Source organism: Ipomoea triloba, chromosome 5, assembly GCF_003576645.1.
Source record: "Ipomoea triloba cultivar NCNSP0323 chromosome 5, ASM357664v1".
In the NCBI taxonomy this organism is placed as follows: Eukaryota; Viridiplantae; Streptophyta; class Magnoliopsida; order Solanales; family Convolvulaceae; genus Ipomoea; species Ipomoea triloba.
Window position 1 is genome coordinate 16,867,660 of NC_044920.1, and position 19,556 is coordinate 16,887,215.

Genomic DNA, 19,556 nt, shown 5'->3' on the forward strand with positions numbered 1-19,556 from the left:
TTTTTATGTTTATTTTTTTGAAAACATTCATAATTAAAGACCGAAATGCCCTTGTATTTAATGATATTTAAACTGATTTGTGATAAAGGACCAAAATTGGTCATGTCACAATAATACTATGACCAACAGTGGATGTTCTAATAAAAAAGAACTAAAAGTGGATTGTCACCTATAAATCTAGGACAAAAAATGGAATTAACTCACCTAAAAAATTCTAAGAAGTGCAGATTTTAGAGCTAAGTTTGCATAGTAAAGTTGGTGATAATTACAAAATGTCACCGCATCTTTTTTTTAAAATCTAATTTGATCCGTCCAATTTTTTCAGATATAAGGCTGAAATTGATTCTTATTTTTCTCTCAAGGACTTGTTCTCATATGATCCAATACCTATATATGTATATACTCATCACCTAGGCGGTCGGTAGAATCTCGCCTAGAAAGTCCGCCTTGATAACAATGATTTCAGAGTAGGAGTATCCAAAAGATTTTAGGCAAAAGACATTAACACTGCTTGCTACACACAAAATAGATATCCCTAGTGAAAACTCCAGTTTCTTGGTCAAAGACAAGCTCTCACATCACTGAAATCTTTGTCTTTTGCCGCAGAAAACTAGGCTAGTTATGTATGTATTACCACCTCAGCTAGGTTTACTATGTCTAATACATTAGTAAAACGATTTTTATGCCTTAGACCTATATGATTATGAATGAAGATGATAATTGCTGAACAAACATCATAGTATGAGACTAGAAGAAATAACTTGTGTTAGGAATAAAATTGTAATAGTTTTGATGAGCCAATTTGTAATTTTTAGAAATCCCCTATTTTATTTTTAGAGTGTAGAGTTTGGACCCGAAAGGCAAGTCATGACAATAGTTTGGTTCGAATTATTGTGTTATAGAATTCTTTGTGTCATGACTCTTGTAAGTCATTTGCTTCCACTATACACATGAGTGTATATGATCTAATGGACAAGGCCAAATTATTGTTGCTAGAAGACTCGAGTTTGAATCCTATTGCGAACATTTTGAGCTTTGGAGAGCAAGGAATGGAGCTAGTAGTATCACGGCTCAAAGTCAATATTTTGGTCAATGGAGCAAGTATAGTCAAATGGAGGAAGTTTAAGTCAAATGGTCAAAGACGAGAAGAAGTTCAAGATCCACTATCTCTACACCATACGCTATACAATGCTAAGAAGGATCAAATATATTTATTTGATGGATATGACTGAATGAGTTGAAACGGAGAAATGGTTAAAGATTTGAGCATATACCTAATGGTCCAGCGTTCAAATCCTACTTGCTACATTTTATTACTAAGGAAGAAGCTTGGGAGCAAGTTACACGGCCAAAGTCTTTGGAGCTAATTTTTTGTCAATAGAACTACCTATGGAGCTAGTTTGGTCAATGGAGGAAGTCAAAGTCAACATGGAGTAACTTTGCATGGATTATATACGCGTGAACACTACACCATTTCTACACGCGTGAAGGCTAATTTAAAGCACTATGGAGCATGCTATGGAGCAACTAAGAGTGTGACTTACACTTAGTCATTTTTGCATGTCTCAAATATTTTAGGTTCAGTACGTAATACCCTGAACCAGAAGAAATTTGAAGGTGGTGATTTTCTGAAGATCATTGTTTATACTCAAGCAAGAGCCACCCGGAAAAATATTTTGAAAGAACAACTTGCCCAAGATCAAAATCAAGAATACAACAAAGTCAAGAATATCAAGCTCTGAAGGATACAAAGTCTGCAATATCAAGCTGAGAAGGCAACAAAGTCAAAAATTGGAGGCTACAAGTTTCAAGGATCAATCAAGCCGTAAAAGAATACTTTGTGAACAATTACAGAGGTAATTTGTCAAAAGTTACCAGCGACATTAAATGTGCAGATCAAATTGGAGATTTTATCAGATTAAATTGGCAAGTTATCAAATCAACGGTATGGTCATTAAATGAGAAGGTATGGCCATCAAGATCAGATTGGAATGACCAATCAGATCAAGTGAACGTTCAAAATTTGAATGTTCATAACGGGCAAATAATTCTTTGAATTATAAAAAGCCCAAGAAGACTTGAAGAACAGCACGAGGACGAGATACACGGTAGAGAAGAAAGTGGTATTGAGCGGTGAATGCAATCAAAATACAAAGTGCTGAGATATTGAGCTATACACGAGAGGAATTCAAGTCTTAGAAAAAATCTTTATTTCTTTGAACAACAGTTGTATCTCTACCGAGGGTAGAAAGGAGTGTAGCTGGGTGCGTTACACTCGGGTGAACTAAGTGCAGCTTTGTGCGTAACACTTGGACACTCGGGTGAACTAAGTGCAGCTTTGTGCGTAACACTTGGTCACTCGGGTGAACTAAGTGCAGCTTTGTGCGTAACACTTGGTTGGAACGTAGCTTTGTGCGTAGCTTTGTGCGTAACACTTGGTTGGAACGTAGCTTTGTGCGTAGCGTTCGGGAACGTAGCTTTGTGCGTAGCGTTCGTGGAGCGTAGCTTTGTGCGTAGTGCTTGGGAGCTTAGCTTTGTGCGAAGAGCTCGTGGTTGAGTGTAGCTTTGTGCGTAGCACTCGGGAGTTTCATTATTGTATCTGGGTGATTGAAGATAGTGGAAACCTTCCTTGGAGCAAGGAAGAAGTGGAGTAGGAGAAGTACACCATCTCCGAACCACTATAAATATCTGCCTCTCATTTACTTTACTGCACTTTACATATTTGCATGTTTTAACATACTAACCCTTTACGTACTGTGTTGATCATATCATCTGGGTTTGTGTGTTCCCACGTTCGCATGTGGCTCAAACTTTGCATACATGTTCTATGAGCTATTCTAAGTTTTTCCAACGTATTGCATGTCAAGCATCTCTTCAGTTTTACGCAGTTTTATTTTATAGCACTTTACCGTACGATATTCCGCTGCACATTTCAAGTTGAATTTATTCACTTGAAATCTCTGTTGTTGAAGTGTTATAAAGTTTTTAATTGTTTGAGAAGTCTATTCCCCCCCCCCCCCCCTCTAGACTTCTCCCACCCTATCGGGACCAACAACTTGGGACTGTCTTAAGGTATAGATTGAGATAGGACATTAATCTAAATTGTTGTTTATGTGCAGCCTGATTAGTACAGCAAAGTCATTTCGAAACTATTAAAAAAACATAAAGTGATAGAATTCACTCACTCGAACTCACGCCTTGCCAACGATGGGATCCCGAATTCAATCCAGAAGCTCAAATGCCATGCTATGTTTGAAGCCCTACGTTTCACAGATGGAATTGAAGAGCTTGCAAAAAAATTAGTTAGCATACTCAAAGGAAATGGTGATCATTACATCTCACTGCACTTGATGTATAAAGATTGATAACTAAATGTAGAATTAGATAGGGTTAAAACGCCAAGCACCTTGTGCTTAGTTGGCACCTTTGTGGCTCTCCTTGAAGGAAGGTCATAAAATCGAACCTCGGTGGTGGGGTATTGAATTTAGAAGATGGAATGGCCTGGCGGGTGGAGAATAATAGCCACCCGCCAGTTAGGCGGAAGCAAAGATGAAGAATCAAGTACTTGAAAGATATAGAAAATATATGATTCTATATTATCTGTGTGTTTCTAACAAAGAAACATAGTACATATATATACACATACACATAATTGTAAGTACCTATCCATAACTAACACCTATTCATAAACAGACACAACCCTATAGATAAACCTAACTCTTTATTTTTCAACACTCCCCCTCAAGCTGGAATATCTAAAAGTTCCAAGCTTGGATTAAAACATACATTCTACCTTACTTTAAATTACAAATGAAGATTAAAAGCAGCTAGAGAATAACAGTGCTAGATGACTTCGAAGGGACAATGATATACACAACCCATGGGAATGAAAGCACCAAGGGAGAAGCTTGTCACGAACAACCTCATAGCAACATAAGCTCTAGGATTTGCCAACTGCAATCTTCATCAAGAGCGGCAGAGAAAACAAAGCATGATTAGCAAAGGGGATGAAGTAGAGCCCATAGTAATGACAAATACACCCAAAGAATAAAGTATGAATACCGGGAACACCACATGGTTGTTGTTTATACCCTCTTATAGGATAAGTGAATAACAAAAACGGCTTCCGGAAATAAAAAAGATGCCAAACTTGAAAACCCTAGGGAATAAATATGGTATACCGAAAATAATGAAACAAATACGGTAATACCAAAACACCGCGGAAAGAAGTTTGACAACAAACCAAAAAGCCTTTGTAAACACAAAAAATTCGAAATTGTATATATTCACAATATCGGGTTACAGTGTGTGTGTAATTGAAGGTGCGGGTACAAAATCTCTGTATAGTCCTCTGATTCTTCACTGACGTGTTCTACTGAAGTGCCTCCGGGTTTCAAGTGGCGTAGCCTCCGGGATTCAAATAGCGTAGCCTCCGGGATTCAATTGACGTAGCTTCCGAGATTCAAATGGCGTAGCTTTCCGGGATTCAAGTGGCGTGGCCTTCCGGGATTCAAGGGCGTGATATTCAACTAGAACCGTCAAATTACTTCAAGCCTCTAACTGCTTCAAAATGCCTTCAATGCCTTCAAAAGCTCTCAAGTCTTCAATCTTCAAGGTGTGTTTCTAATGGGAAATGAAGGGCTCTATTTATAGTGGAGTGTGCAACCAACTTTCCTCAACAAACTCCTTAAATAATTAATTAAATAATTAATTAATTAATTAAGGGAATGAACATTGCCACAATCAAGTCCCGGTTCAAAACTCTATCATCTATTTCAAATTTAAATTAATTATAATTATTAAATTCAAATATAATAAAATTATATTTAAATTATAATTATAATTATTAAATTCAAATAATGAATTGGGCTTGGACCATTAATCAATTAATTCAATAACCCAACATCAATTTAATTGGGCTAATTAAATTAATTTAATTATCATGACCCAATTAATTAAATTGGTCCAATAATCAGTCTCAAAATTAGGCCCAATAATAATTTAATCGGTCCATTTTTCGAGCTCAAATTTTTGGTGTCTACAAATTGCCCACTCGAGACTTGTCGGGACATGCTGCTTGATGTGCTTGGAGCGAGGAAGTCTCGAAACATAACAAACAACCTCCTTTTTTAACAGATAATATTTTAAGTTCGTTATTGTGCATCTAAACTCCTTGAGCCCAATTATGTGTTTGGACATTCTGTGGGCCCAAAATCATTGGATCAAGTTGAGCCATACTGGAGCTAAACTAACCCCAAACGAAATTAGGGTCTACTAACAGTTAAACTCCTCTTCAACACTAACAGCCGTAGGATGACATAACAGAATCAAAGCTCCAGCTTATCTCATACGTGATTTCAGCAAAATTCAAATCTAATTATCCAACTATTTTGTTCAATCATGATAACATTAGAAGTGTAATCCGACTCCAACACCTCCTGACAGTACACTATAAATACCTCCTTCAATACCTCCAAACCCACAGCAATCAATGAAACAAAAAATCAAGAAAGAGCAAGGAAGAGCATCGGTGATCCGCTTCTCAATCAGGTAAATTATCCACTCTTACTATTTCCCCATATGCATTTTTATTTACAGGGTAGGAAGAGCATTCAAGAAACAACAAGAACTCAAGACTCAAAAATCAACAGAGTTCACAAACTCAAGAAGAAAGCAACGAGAAACCTGCGGGGTCTTTGTCAAATTGCTACAACGAAGAGCAACGGGAAGTCTGCTGAGTAGAACAACCACCGGAGCGCGGTATCATTGATGCCGCCCGAGAGTGGGTTTCTACTCGGAGTGGACGGATTTCCGTTGTTGACCGAGCTTCTCACTGGAGGGGTCGCCGGAAACCGCCGCTCATCTACTGCCCAATCCGTCGCGAGAGTGTGTTCCTCGCCGTCAAACTACCTCAAATAGAGCGAAGGGAAATCTGCCTAAGTAGAACAACCACCGAAGCGCGGTATTGATGATACCGCTGGAGCGTGGGTTTCTTCTTGGGATACACAGATCCAATCGCTGCTGGAGCTTGTCCGCCGGAGTCTACTTTGTCGTCAACAACGCCACTGGACTGCACTTTGTATCCATTTCCCTACCGTCGCTGCTACTGGAGGTTGCCGGACTACTGTTGGTCGGAGCCCATTCTCCCTTTTTTTGAGCTTCAAACTGGGTATTCTTCGTTGGGAAGGAGAGAGAGAACCGGAATCATGAGCTGTGCAGCGTGGTTGAAATTAAAGAGCAGATGTGAAGCTATCTGGTGGAAATAACACTGACAATGACAACGCATGTCCACATTCAGAATATATACTATTATAATATATATTCTAATGGGCATGAAATTATACCCCATGTTACTTGTCGGCCCCACCACCCTCTTTTTCCTTTGTCAATTTCCTTTCTTCTCTTCTTTTTCTGTTACGTTTTTTTTTTGTTTCTTTTTTTTTTTCCCTTTTTTCATTTTTGCTTTCTTGATTTCTACATTTTTTTTAATTCTTTCTTTTTGTTTCTATTTCCATGTTTTTGTTTCTTTTTGCTTTTTTTTCCTTTTCTGTTTCATTTTTCTTTTCTATTTCATTTTTTTTATCTTTTGTGTTTTGCTTTTTCTTTTGTTTTTTACTTTCATAACTCTAAATAACAACAAAGTTAATTATTACTATTATATTATACCTTAGATCATAATAATAATAATAATAATAATAACTTTGTTAATAATGATGAAAATAATAATAATAACCTTAATCATTATCATCATTATTTTTTGCAGTAATTTTTCTCAATTTTGACATAATCTCAACGCGGCTCAAAGATGGTGCAATTTCAAGACCAATGGTTCGAAGGACAAAGGAAATTGGTGATATCAAGCACCAAGAGCAACCATAAAGTCACATTGGCCATCAATCAACCCCTTGCATCCCCTTCACCGCCAAAGCTCACGGTGTCATATCACGAACGCAATTGGACTCCTGAGTATGACATTCCACCGTCCAAAGTGTGGACCTTGCAACCAGGCTTGAAACACGAACCTTCCACAGACATCCTTCCCACGCTGGGGAGTCGCATAATTGATGATGAGGTCAAGTGGGGTAAAGACATCGATTTTGAAGGTGAATTCATTTACACGCCAGGATACTGTGAATGGGCTGAAGATGTACTTAACCTCTTCAGAAAACCTCTAAGGGAAGGCATGATATATGACGCTGTGTTCGAGTCATTATTCACATATGACCGCAATGTCGACATTGTCAAGGCTTTTTGCGAAGCATGGTGCCCCCGAACCAACACATTAATTACCTCCTCCGGCGAGATATCTATATCGCTGCGAGATTTGTACATGCTTGGAGGGTTGCCATTGCTTGGGGATATCTACGATGAGCGCATCCCAAACGCCTTGGACTTGAACAAGGGTTCATACAAATGTTGTGCGTACTTATTCGAGGTGTTTTTTCATTTGACTCAACAAGAAGATCACACACTTTTATTCAAGCGTCCCGATGGATCGACTTCTGGTGCAGGAAACCCCGAAGATATGCAGCTCCTCCGCCTCGAAAAGAGAATAAGAAATCTCGACCAAAGGCTACTCACAACCCAAGCGGGATCCTTGAAGCTGCTCGTAGATGGTCGCACGTGAGTGAAGCACCTTTCGTCGAATTAAACATCCCTCAACCTTGAACAGGAAGTCTACTTAGCAGCATTTCTAACGTGTTGGCTCTGTACGTTCGTACTACCGGGCAACCCAACGGAAACCATTCGCCCTGAGACTTTTAATATGGCGTGCAAAATGGCGAAAGGGATTAAGGTATGCCTCGCTCCTCCAGTCCTTGCCAGCATCTACTATGGGTTAAACTCAATTTCAGAGTCTATCTCTCCTGGTCAAATGGGCACTCCCTTTCCCATCCATTATGTATATGGATGGCTATCAGCTTATTTCAATACTCACTTCAAGACCCCTAGCCTCATGTCGTCGTCTCCAAAGATGGTCACTTCTTCCGGAGAAGGCGGTGCTAAGTATTACGACAGAATTGATGCTCGTAAGAGGATTTTTAAGGGCGAACACGCGTCTTGGCTTTGCACATCTCGTCAAAATGGTAGAGACTTCTTTTTCTATGATGACAAGAGAGGGGGTAAAGATAATTTTGAATATTTCATATGTTTGCGCCCTGGTTTTCTTGTTTTACGCCAAGGACGCCAATGTAAGGCTGAGCCTTATGTACCCCATCGCTTCAGTCGTCAGTTTGGATTCTACCAAGCATCTGCCCCCGGTTTGTTACTGACGGATGACCGCGACGTCACACTTGGTAAGGGATTTCAACTCCATCGCCAGTATGAGCACTTCAACTCTATGTCTAGGGCCACATTTCCCATAATCCCGACTTTTCCAAAGAAACATGTGTCAGACACCTACAAAGCCTGGTTGGTTGACGTGCATGCAAATCTCCTTGAGACTCGCGTCACAGACATAGTCATTAATGGTGACCCAAACGTAACCGTTAGAGAGGGAATAACTCAAGAGCAAAGGGATCAACTGGATACTTTAAGAAAAGGCAAAACACCAGTACAAGATGCCCCCCATGATCAAGTACCAGAACATGCAACCCAAAAGAGGAGGGAGGAGCAAGTGAGGCACCGAAGCTCGGATGAGGATGTTGATAGTGATCGCAATTTTAAACGAAACAGAAGACCATCGACCGAGGTTAGGAAACCTTCCTAAACTTTTCTCTTTCATAATGATTCAAAATCTTAGCTTTATTGATATATGTATTCCTTTTATAGGGTTCTGCTGGGTTACATGTCAGTAATGACGCCCGGTCGTCGAATCAACATTCTTCTATAAGCGAGGTGGAACATAGCGACAGTTCTGAATCCCTTAATCAAGTGGCAGCATCTCAGCAATCACCGTTGTCCTCAAACCCACCTCACAAAGGAGCACGACCGGAACCGTCTCATGTCTCCATTCTTCCTGGTGCAGATTCCTTCATGTCAAAGTATATGGCCATAATCGCAGGCATTTGGAATGATATCTGCGAGAAGCTAAAGGAAACTCCAGCCAAAAGTGTTTCTTCTTTCAAAGGAAGTGTTGAGAGACAAATCCAACTTATGAAACATAACGCGGTAGACCTGTCATCATTAGAGAACAGGGTGGATGTTTTCTTTAAGAAGGCTGAGTATTATGATAAGATATGGTCCAAGCACTTAGAAGCGATGCCAGTTGAAACTCAAGCTGCGGAGTTATGTTTGGCGCAAAGTGCTCTCAAGGATGCTCAACAAAAGCTCTCTGAAACTCACACCCTTCTATCGGAGAAGCAAAAGATCCTTGAGGATTCTGACGGACAAGTGACCCTCCTAGAAGAAGCTATAAAGGAAGCAGAGAAAACCGTAAAGGAGGCAGAGAAAACCATAAAGGATTCAAGGGAGGAGTTGACAAGGATCTATGAGGAAAGGCCAAAGCTCCAAGAACTTGTGATAAGGCTCAAGAACAGCGCAACACATCACAAGAGGCTGTGAATTCTGCTGAAGAAAGTGTGAAACGCATTCAGGAGACTCCCATGTTGACAGATGAAGATGAAGGTAAGCTTTCCTTAGCGGAGAAAGATCTAGAAGCAGACAAAGCAGATTTGATGAATTTTCGAATAGTGTAGATCTTTGATGTTTAGATATCGTACTCCTTTAGTTTATGCTTTTTTATTTCGACTTTATATGTGTTCTTTTCTTTTGAAACGAGACTTCGACATGAGTTAAGTTCAATAGATTTTCTTTTCTTTTCACAAGCTTGAACAAACCCCAAATGAGTCACTTCGAAATCAACTAACGAGAGAATCTACTTTAAATCATAACATACAACGAAATGACTAAACTTCAATGAATCTAAGTTGTTTCGAACGGACTTGACATAAAAGGATTTATTTTAATTATGACTGAACTTAGAAGAGAAAGTATTTCTAAGCTGCCTACGTACCCCTGCGAAGGAGATCAAGTCAAACGTAGTTCAAAAGATTTTTTTTTTTTTTAAATAAGTAAAGCCGTTCACAGTTTTAACTCATGCGGGCCAAGAGCGTTTATGACTTGTGTTGATACCCTAAGTTTAAGGGTAGTAGAGCTTTAGGAATCTCCCATTGATTGGACCAACCTTCAAACCATCTTCACTAACCAACTTGTAAGCCCCACCGGTGTATACTTCTTGAACCACATAGGGACCATCCCATTTTGGAGTGAACTTGTGGACGGTTTTCCTTGTCACAATGATTGGTCTTCGAACAGCTAGTACCTTGTCACCAATTTGAAAGGAACGGGTCCTCACCCTTCTGTTAAAGGCTCTTGACATACGAGCTTGATAGCATTCCAAGCTCTGTTGAGCTTGCAGCCGTTTTTCATCCAAGGCTTCTAGCTCAGCCAAGCGTAACTTGGCATTTTCCTCATCAGTGAGATCCTCTTGTATGGCCAACCTTAAAGAAGGTATTTGGCGCTCTAGAGGCAAGACTGCTTCCACACCATACACCAGAGAATATGGAGTGCTCTGAGTAGGTGTGCGGTATGTGGTTCTATATGCCCATAACGCTTCTTCCATTCTGTCATGCCAATCACGTTTCGATTATGAGACCACTTTTTTCAATAGATTGCATAGGGTCTTGTTAAAAGCTTCCGCAAGTCCATTCGCAGCTGCGTAATATGCTGATGAGTTCCGCTGCTGGAAGTCGAACAGCTTGCAGATCTTGTCCATTAATTTATTGTCAAAGGGTTTCCCATTATCAGTCAAGATATATCGTGGGATGCCGAACCGATAGATGATATGAACACGGAGGAAGTCTGCCACATTTTCCTTCTTTACTTCTTTTAATGCCACGGCTTCTGCCCACTTTGAAAAGTAGTCGGTGGCGGCCAATATGTATGTATGCCCTGCAGATGACTTGGGCGTAATTGGGCCAACCACATCAAGTCCCCAAGCATCAAACGGCCAAGATGCGACTGTTGGGTGTAGAGGTTCTGGTGGTTGATGGATAAAGTTTGCATGAACTTGACAAGCTTGGCACCTTCGAGCATAATCTATGCAATCCTTTACCATTGTAGGCCAATAATAACCCATTCCTTTAATGTGGAAATGCAACTTAGGGCCGGACTGATGTGCATCACAAACCCCAGAATGAGCTTCTTGCATGGCTTGTAATGCCTCTTCTTCTCCTAGACATCGGAGCCATACTCCATCAAATGAACGACGATACAACGTCTCATTATAGTGGATGAAACGAGGAGCTCGGCGCTTTATATCCACCCTCTTGCGAAGATCCTCTGGTAACTTCCCATCAGTGAAGTAGTCAATCAACGGCTGCCTCCAGTCATCTTGGCCAATGTCGTAAACGGAAGCAGTAGGGAGTTCAACAGTTTCATCGACTGAGCCATCTTCGTTGAAGATAGGTGGAACTACCCACTTTTGACATACTTGTACTCGAGTAGTAGGATGAGCAATAGTTGAAGCCAATGCGGCTAAGGCGTCAGCTTGCTTGTTTTCTTTCCTTGGTACATGTTCAATCGTGACGTCCCCCAACCATTGTATGAGTATCTTTGCGTAGTTGTTGTATAGGACTAACTCTGCTTTCCTCACTTCGTACAGATCCATCACTTGGTTGACGACCAACTTTGAATCTCCATAGATGTTAATTCTCAGCTGTTTCATGTCAACTGTTATCTCTAGTCCCAGTATCAATGCTTGACACTCAGCAACATTGTTTGAACATGGCTCTGTCAAGGTAAATGAATATGGCAACACTTCACCTTCCGGGGTGATGAACACAACTCCAGCTCCTGCCCCTCCTCTATGCGCAGCTCCATCAAAATACATCTTCCATGGGGGTAGGACTTCAATGATAAGCACATCCTCATCAGGTAGGTCATCAGATAACTCCCATTCAGTCGGTATTGGGTGATCTGCCAAGAAATCGGCTAAAGCTTGCCCCTTGACAGACTTTTGTGGCACATAGACGATTTCAAACTGTTGAAACAATAAATACCACCTTTCCAGGCGGTCAGAGATAACGACCTTCGCCATAACAAACTTTACCGGGTTCGCTTTCGACACAAGTTGAATGATATGAGCTTCGAAGTAGTGCTTAAGCTTTTTAATGGCGAACACGAGTGCCAAACATAGCTTCTCAATTGGAAAGTATTTTAACTCATTCGGGGTCATCATTCTACTGAGATAGTAAAGGGCATTCTCTTTCCCGTTGTCATTTTCTTGAGCGAGTAGGGTACCCACATAGCTTTCTTGGGCAGAGATATAAAGGATCAATGGGCGACCGTGAATAGGAGCGGTCAACACGGGCGGTTTCATCAAGTATGACTTGATACTTTCAAACGCGTTCTTGCACGCCTCGTCCCATACGAACGGGGTGCCCTTCTTCATTAGCCGACTGAAGGGTTGACATCTTCCTGCCAGGTTTGATATGAACCTTCGGATGTATGCTAACTTCCCTTTTAAGCTCTTAAGCTCATGAAGGTTTCGTGGTTCGGGCATCTTCATTATAACGTCGATCTTAGCTTGTTCGATCTCGATGCCCCTATGTCGAACAGTGAACCCAAGAAACTTCCCAACAGCAACCCCAAAAGCACATTTCAAGGGATACATCTTAAGTTGAAACTTTCGCAAGCGGTCGAAGACTTTTCTTAAATGTCCCAAGTGATCTATGCGAAGTTTTGACTTCACAACCAAGTCATCGACGTAGTATTCCACCATTTTGTGAAGCATGTCATCAAATATTCTCTGCATAGCCCTTTGGTATGTAGCACCTGCATTTTTCAAACCAAAGGGCATCACTTTGTAGCAATAGATGCCTTTAGGCGTTCAGAACACTGTCAACTCCTCATCTTCCGGCGCCATGCGAATCTGATTGTAACCAGAGGAGCCATCCATGAATGACATGATCTCATGCCCAGTTACAGCATCTATCATCAATTCTGTGATGGGAAGTGGAAAGTCATCTTTTGGGCATGCAACATTAAGGTCCCGAAAGTCTACACATACGCGAATTTGGCCGTTCTTCTTGCGCACGGGCACAATGCTGGATATCTAAGTTGGATATTTCACTTCGCGAATAAATACGGCCTCTATATGTTTGTTGACTTCTCCTTCAATTGAGGGAATAATTTCAGGGCGAAAGCGCCGTTGAGCTTACTTAACTGGACGGCATGCCTTTTTCACTGCCAGGCGGTGTACTGCCACCTTTGGGTCTAACCCTGGCATTTCCTTGTACGTCCATGCGAAGACATCAATGTACTCTTTTAGTAATTCGACATATATTTATTCATCTTCATCAGAAAGAAGTGTACTAATGAAGATAGGCCGAGGATTCTCAGGAGTTCCTAGATCAACTTCCTTTAATTCGTCTATTGCAGCTCGTACCCCTTCCTCTAGCTCGTGGGGTGCCTCTTCTGCGTCTTCTCCCTCAATCGGGATCTCATCACATAGGGTGATGTGGAAAGACGACGCCTCCTCGCCTTGAGGTGGTGTTACATCATCACTTGAGCCAACGCTTTCCTCATTCTCCCCTTTCTGTACACGAGTGTGTACAATGGTCCTAGGTTGGACTTTCAACACTTCTCCGCATGAAATATGAATATCTGTTTCTCGTCTCATACGAGAAGGAATCATGCTTCGAGGCCTTTTAGAAGGTTCCGCTTCAACAGGATGACTTGCGTTGTTTTTCACATCTTGGACAACTCCAAGTCGATCATGGATTGACTTTATTTTGGGGGCTTGAGGTTTTGACCCCAATCTATCAAAGACTGAGCGCTGAGACTCTATCTTCCCCATTCTCTTGAAGACTGACTTCCTTTTGCCATTGGCAGGAGTGAGTTATGGATCACACTCACCTTCATTTGTAGATATATAATTGCTTGTAGCTCTATTTATAAAAATTCGCACAGGTTTAGGAGGGACATAGCCTAATCCTTTGTGTGCATGTGGTTCCTGCTGGTTTGACTTGCCTCTACCACCGGCTTCTGGAATGAGCCTACCCAATTTCTGCGGTTCCTTGGGGTCGAAGCCTGCTTTAAACAGGAGTTTATAGGCATTGGGGTCAAAACCATCTGTGCGTTTTGCGGGCAATGTCTGACTTGTTCCCACCCGCACTTGATCTTCCAACGGGTTGACCGGGGTAGCTTTTAATGGTTCAATTCTTGTCAATGGGAAAACAAGTTCCTAGTCACAATGACTTTGGTGTACAACTTGCTTGCCCTTCCATTTCGGATCGGGGAATGTATCATTACTGCTCTTATCAACGTCGTCTTCAACGACTTGTTTCCTTAAGTAAAATTTCGCATCTGCAAAGTATGACTCTGCGTCGGTGAATGGGATTTCATCGGCGACGACCTTCTCTATCACACCGCCTTTCTCAAACATTAAGCATTGGTGCCATGATGAAGGAACTACTCCATTTTCATGTATCCAAGGTCGACCCAACAACAGATTGTAGGATGTTCTTGCATCTATCACATAACACAAAGTACTTGAACTCAAAGATCCGATCCTGAGATCGAGTCTGATAATACCCAGGGCTCTTTGCCCGCCTTGATTAAATCCTTGAATCATCAAGCGGCTTTGCGAGAGCTCATCAGTTGAAATACCAAGTTCTTTCACGGCTCCGAGTGATAGAATATTCATGGACGATCCTTGATCAATCAAAATTCTTTTAATCTTTTGTTCGCGAGCATAACCTTCAACGAACAATGGGCGATTGTGAGGGGTTCCACCTAGTAATAGATCTTCATCTTTGAATGCTATCTCGGTGGTGAAAGATGTGGCCTTGTGGACTTGGATCTCGTCGCTTCCTTCGACCACAGGGAATGAACATTCTCCAACTTCAACATGTTTTTCCTTAGTGTTCAAGCCAGCCCCAAGAATATCTGTCCCATGTTGATGAAACACCTTTGGCATGTATTGAGCCAGGGTAACTAGTGTTCGCGGCTTGTTGGGATACCCTTTCCTTTTCACGTTAGAAACGGGGTTTCTTGTTGGCTTTTTCTTAATCCATCGCTTCGTCATTCTCTTCAATGGCCTAACAGGCTCAGCATTATTCCTTTGCTTTCTACGGGTAACGAGTACCCAATCCCTCTCGTAGACCGAATCGACTTGTGGCGGCTTTGAGTGTTGCCCCCAAGTATGTTTCACAATGAAGGGAAGCGGGCGTTTGCATTGCTTGCCCCCATCATTCTCACCATCCTCCTCGAGTAATGGTGAGTACATCCCACATGAGATTTGGTTAGAGCTCGCAGTCGCATCAGTAAGTTCAATCTTTCCATCGCGAGCTAGCGCCATTACTTTATCTTTAAAAACAAAGCATTTTTCGATCGGGTGTCCGAGGAGGCGATGATACTTGCAATATTTGGGGTCATCCACCCTAGAAGCTTCTTCGGGGCGTTTCATCTCTGGTAAATCAATCAACTTGAGTTTTAATAACTCATCAAACATGGGCGAAACGTCAGAGTCCAAGAATGGATACTGTTTCTGCTGCATCTCTTCAATGATTCTAGTTCCCCTTGATGGCCCAAAGAATGACCTATCACGTTCATAGCTTCTTTCTTTTCTTGCTTTGGGAAGGGTTTGCCCCCTTTCTTGACTTCTTGCCTTGCAGGTGCTTTAGAGGAGCTAGGCATACTTGACATATTAAGCCCTCCATTGTTCTCAATGCTCAACTCCATGTCGTGAGCACGGCTGGATAATTCCTCAAATGTCCTGGGCTTGATACCTTGCAGGATGTATGATAGCCCGAAGTGCATGCCTTGGATACACATCTCAATTGCTGAACTTTGTGATATCTTTTCCTTGCAGTTGAGGCACAATTCCCTCCATCTCTCAATGTAAGCGCCTGCGCGTTCATCCTTCCATTGGCGAGCGGTGGTGAGCTCCAAGAAACTAACAGTTCTTCTTGTGCTATAGAAATGAGTTAAGAACTCACGCTCCATGTCACTCCAGCTGTCGATGCAGCCATGCTCCAAGTCAGTGTACCAGTCAAAGGCGGTGCCCTTCAAAGAGCGAACAAACTGCTTGACGAGGAAATCTCCATATGTTCCAGCATCATTGCAAGTTTCCACAAAGTGGGCGATGTGCTGTCTCGGGTTGCCTTTTCAATCGAATTGTTGAAACTTGGGAGGTTGGTAGCCCAGCGGCATCTTCATTTCTTCAATCCTTTGGGTGTAAGGCTTGGAGTAAGTGTATGAAGGTTGTCCTCCCTCGAGTCTCCCTTTGATTGCTCCCATGATATAGTCATTCAGCTGGTCGACGTGTATCATACCCCCAGAAACTTGAACACTCCTTTCAGCGGGATGCGGGCGAGAGGTAGTCTCTTCCATGTGCCTGCTTTGATGACGTGGCGACTCGCCGTCAATAGCCTCTTCTTGGGTTTGAGGTCGTTTCTCGGAAGCTCGACTTGTTTCGCCGTTCTTTCCGCTTTCCACCTTTTCACTTAGATCATTAATCCTCCTTTCTTGACTGTGAAGAAGCCCGCTTATTCCCTCCAGAGCTTTGGTGATGTTTGCTAGTTGTTCTTCTACCGAAGCTGCGTTTGTTGCCATAGCGGGCATGACTGTGTAGACGTGGGTCCACTCCGAGGCTGGTTTCCACATCGGCGATGGATGAGATACGGGAGATGAGCTTCCGCTGCTAAGGGGCTCGCCTAATGGAGTAGGACTCGCAGGGCCCTTGCTGCTGGTAGTTGTAATTGAGGGAGTAGGGGAAGGACTTTCGCTTCGAGTAGCTTCATTTCAGGGAATAGGACTCTTGCTACCAACGGTTTCTGTTGTTGAGGATGAACCCCTATCATATGTAGCTTTCTTTGAGCCGATGGAGACACCTCCAAGCCTTCGGACGACGTTGCGAGCAATGTTTCGGGTCTCGGTCAACTCCACCCCTAGGTCCCTCACTCGACTCCGAGTCAGTGCACCTTGCACCTCGCGCCTGTCGGAGCCGGCCACAGAAGATGCCTTAGAGCCGGTAGCTTGAGCGTAAGTCTTTCTTGATGCCATTTGGATTCTTTGTATAGCTTAGAAGTGAAGAGATGAGAGGCAGAGTTGTCCCACTAGGCGTGCCAAAATCTGTAAACACAAAAAATTTGAAATTGTATAAATTCACAATATCGGGTTATAATGTGTGTGTAATTGAAGGTGCGGGTACAAAATCTCTGTATAGTCCTCTGATTCTTCACTGACGTGTTCTACTGAAGTGCCTCCGGGTTTCAAGTGGCGTAGCCTCCGGGATTCAAATAGCGTAGCCTCCGGGATTCAATTGACGTAGCTTCCGGGATTCAAATGGCGTAGCTTTCCGGGATTCAAGTGGCGTGGCCTTCCGGGATTCAAGGGCGTGATATTCAACTAGAACCGTCAAATTACTTCAAGCCTCTTACTGCTTCAGAATGCCTTCAATGCCTTCAAAAGCTCTCAAGTCTTCAATCTTCAAGGTGTGTTTGTAATGGGAAATGAAGGGCTCTATTTATAGTGGAGTGTGCAACCAACTTTCCTCAACAAACTCCTTAAATAATTAATTAATTAATTAATTAATTAAGGGAATGAACATTGCCACAATCAAGTCCCGGTTCAGAACTCTATCATCTATTTCAAATTCAAATTAATTATAATTATTAAATTCAAATAATGAATTGGGCTTGGACCATTAATCAATTAATTCAATAACCCAACATCAATTTAATTGGGCTAATTAAATTAATTTAATTATCATGACCCAATTAATTAAATTGGTCCAATAATCAATCTCAAAATTAGGCCCAATAATAATTTAATCGGTCCATTTTTCGAGCTCAAATTTTCGGTGTCTACAACCTTCAAACTTCACCAAAAGGTCCAAAGGGCAAAACAACAATCTGTAAAACTTTCACCGGAAAAATACACCATAAGAAAAACCCACACAGATGGAGTCACAGAGGACTGACGGAGATTTCTGGAAATTTTCGCCAAAAAATCCGGCCGGATGTGGCCTCACGCGCCAACGCGAGAGGTCGGAAGTTCGACACGGTGGCGGCGCGTGGAGGCGCGTGGCGGAGGAGGCGACGATGAGGCTTCCTGGGTCAGGCTCGCCGGAGGTGTAGAAGGGATAGACAACACCAATTTGACAAAAGAGCTCACCAAAAGCAAGTAATTTGAAAAATTAGGGTTTCGCGTGAACAGTAACTTATGTGTATTACTGTTCATGCGACTGGAAAATGCAATTTTGATGTTTGAAATATCCTAGGAAAGTAGGCTCTAATACCATGTTGAATTTGGAAGATGGAATGGCCTGGCGGGTGGAGAATAACAACCACCCGCCAGTTAGGCGGAAGCAAAGATGCAGAATCAAGTACTTGAATGATATAGAAAATATATGATTCTATATTATCTGTGTGTTTCTAACAAAGAAACATAGTACATATATATACACATACACATAATTGTAAGTACCTATCCATAACTGACACCTATTCATAAACAGACACAACCCTATAGATAAACCTAACTCTTTATTTTTTAACATGGAGTATTGACTCTTTGAGCTACAATAGTTTGAGAAAGTATATTGAACAGATACTACCTTGTACTAGAATTGATAGTACACCAAAATATATAAATATATATATATATATATATATATATATAGGGTTAACTTTATCCTTGAGAATTGAATGCAGGTATAAAAAAGATAGGCTAGCTTTCACTGGCTGTAATCACAATCTTACCAAGAAAGAAGCTGAGGAGCTGAGGAAACTAAGACACATAACTAGGCACTGGAAGGAGAAACGGATAAATGGGACAGAGAGGCGGCTCCAGGGGGCATGCCTAATGACTCCCCAAGAGGCTGCTATTTTCCTTGAGGCAATGGGGTATCCAGCCAACATAAAGATTTACATAGTCACAGGGACAAATTTTGGGCCGAATGGATTGAATGCGTTGCAGGACTACCCAAATGTATACTCTCATTCTAACTTGGCAACTGCAGAGGAGCTGAAGCCTTTTATAAACAGGCACAATCAGCTAGCGGCCCTGGATTACATTGTGGCAGTTGAGAGTGATGTCTTTGCTTATACTTACGATGGTAACATAGCCAAGGCTGTTCGTGGCCACAGGATGTTTGAAAGCTTCCGGAAAACCATCAATCCTAACAAGTAGATGACACTACCTGATATTCTGTTTTTTTGGGGATTTAATCTGCTTCCCACTTACTTGATATCAGTCTTTCACTTCCTCTGAGTTATCTGATACTGTATGCAGGAAAAAATTTGTTAGAATTTTGGCTGAAATGGTCAGGGGGGGAATTATCTTAGAAAGAGTTTGCATCAGAGTTGAGAAACTTACAGCAAAATAGGACAGGATGGCCAAATCCCAGAGTAGTAGGACAGACAGCAAAGTTGGAGGAAAACTTCTATGCAAATCTTCTGCCAGGTTGTCTTTGTAGCAGAAGATAACCATGACCACATGCATAAACAGGAACAGAACTATGTTGTTGCCGTTGCCACCAGCTGCACTTTAAGCAGCAACATTTACTTTTGCCTTCCAGCCAGGCAGAAGTAAAGATTGGAAACCATACA

General features: G+C 41.8%; 1 pseudogene; it reads left to right on the forward strand.

The window, feature by feature from the left end:
- Window positions 1–968: 968 nt before the first annotated feature.
- LOC116020323 lies at window positions 969–19,433 on the forward strand (annotated as a pseudogene).
- The last annotated feature ends 123 nt before the right edge of the window (window positions 19,434–19,556 follow it).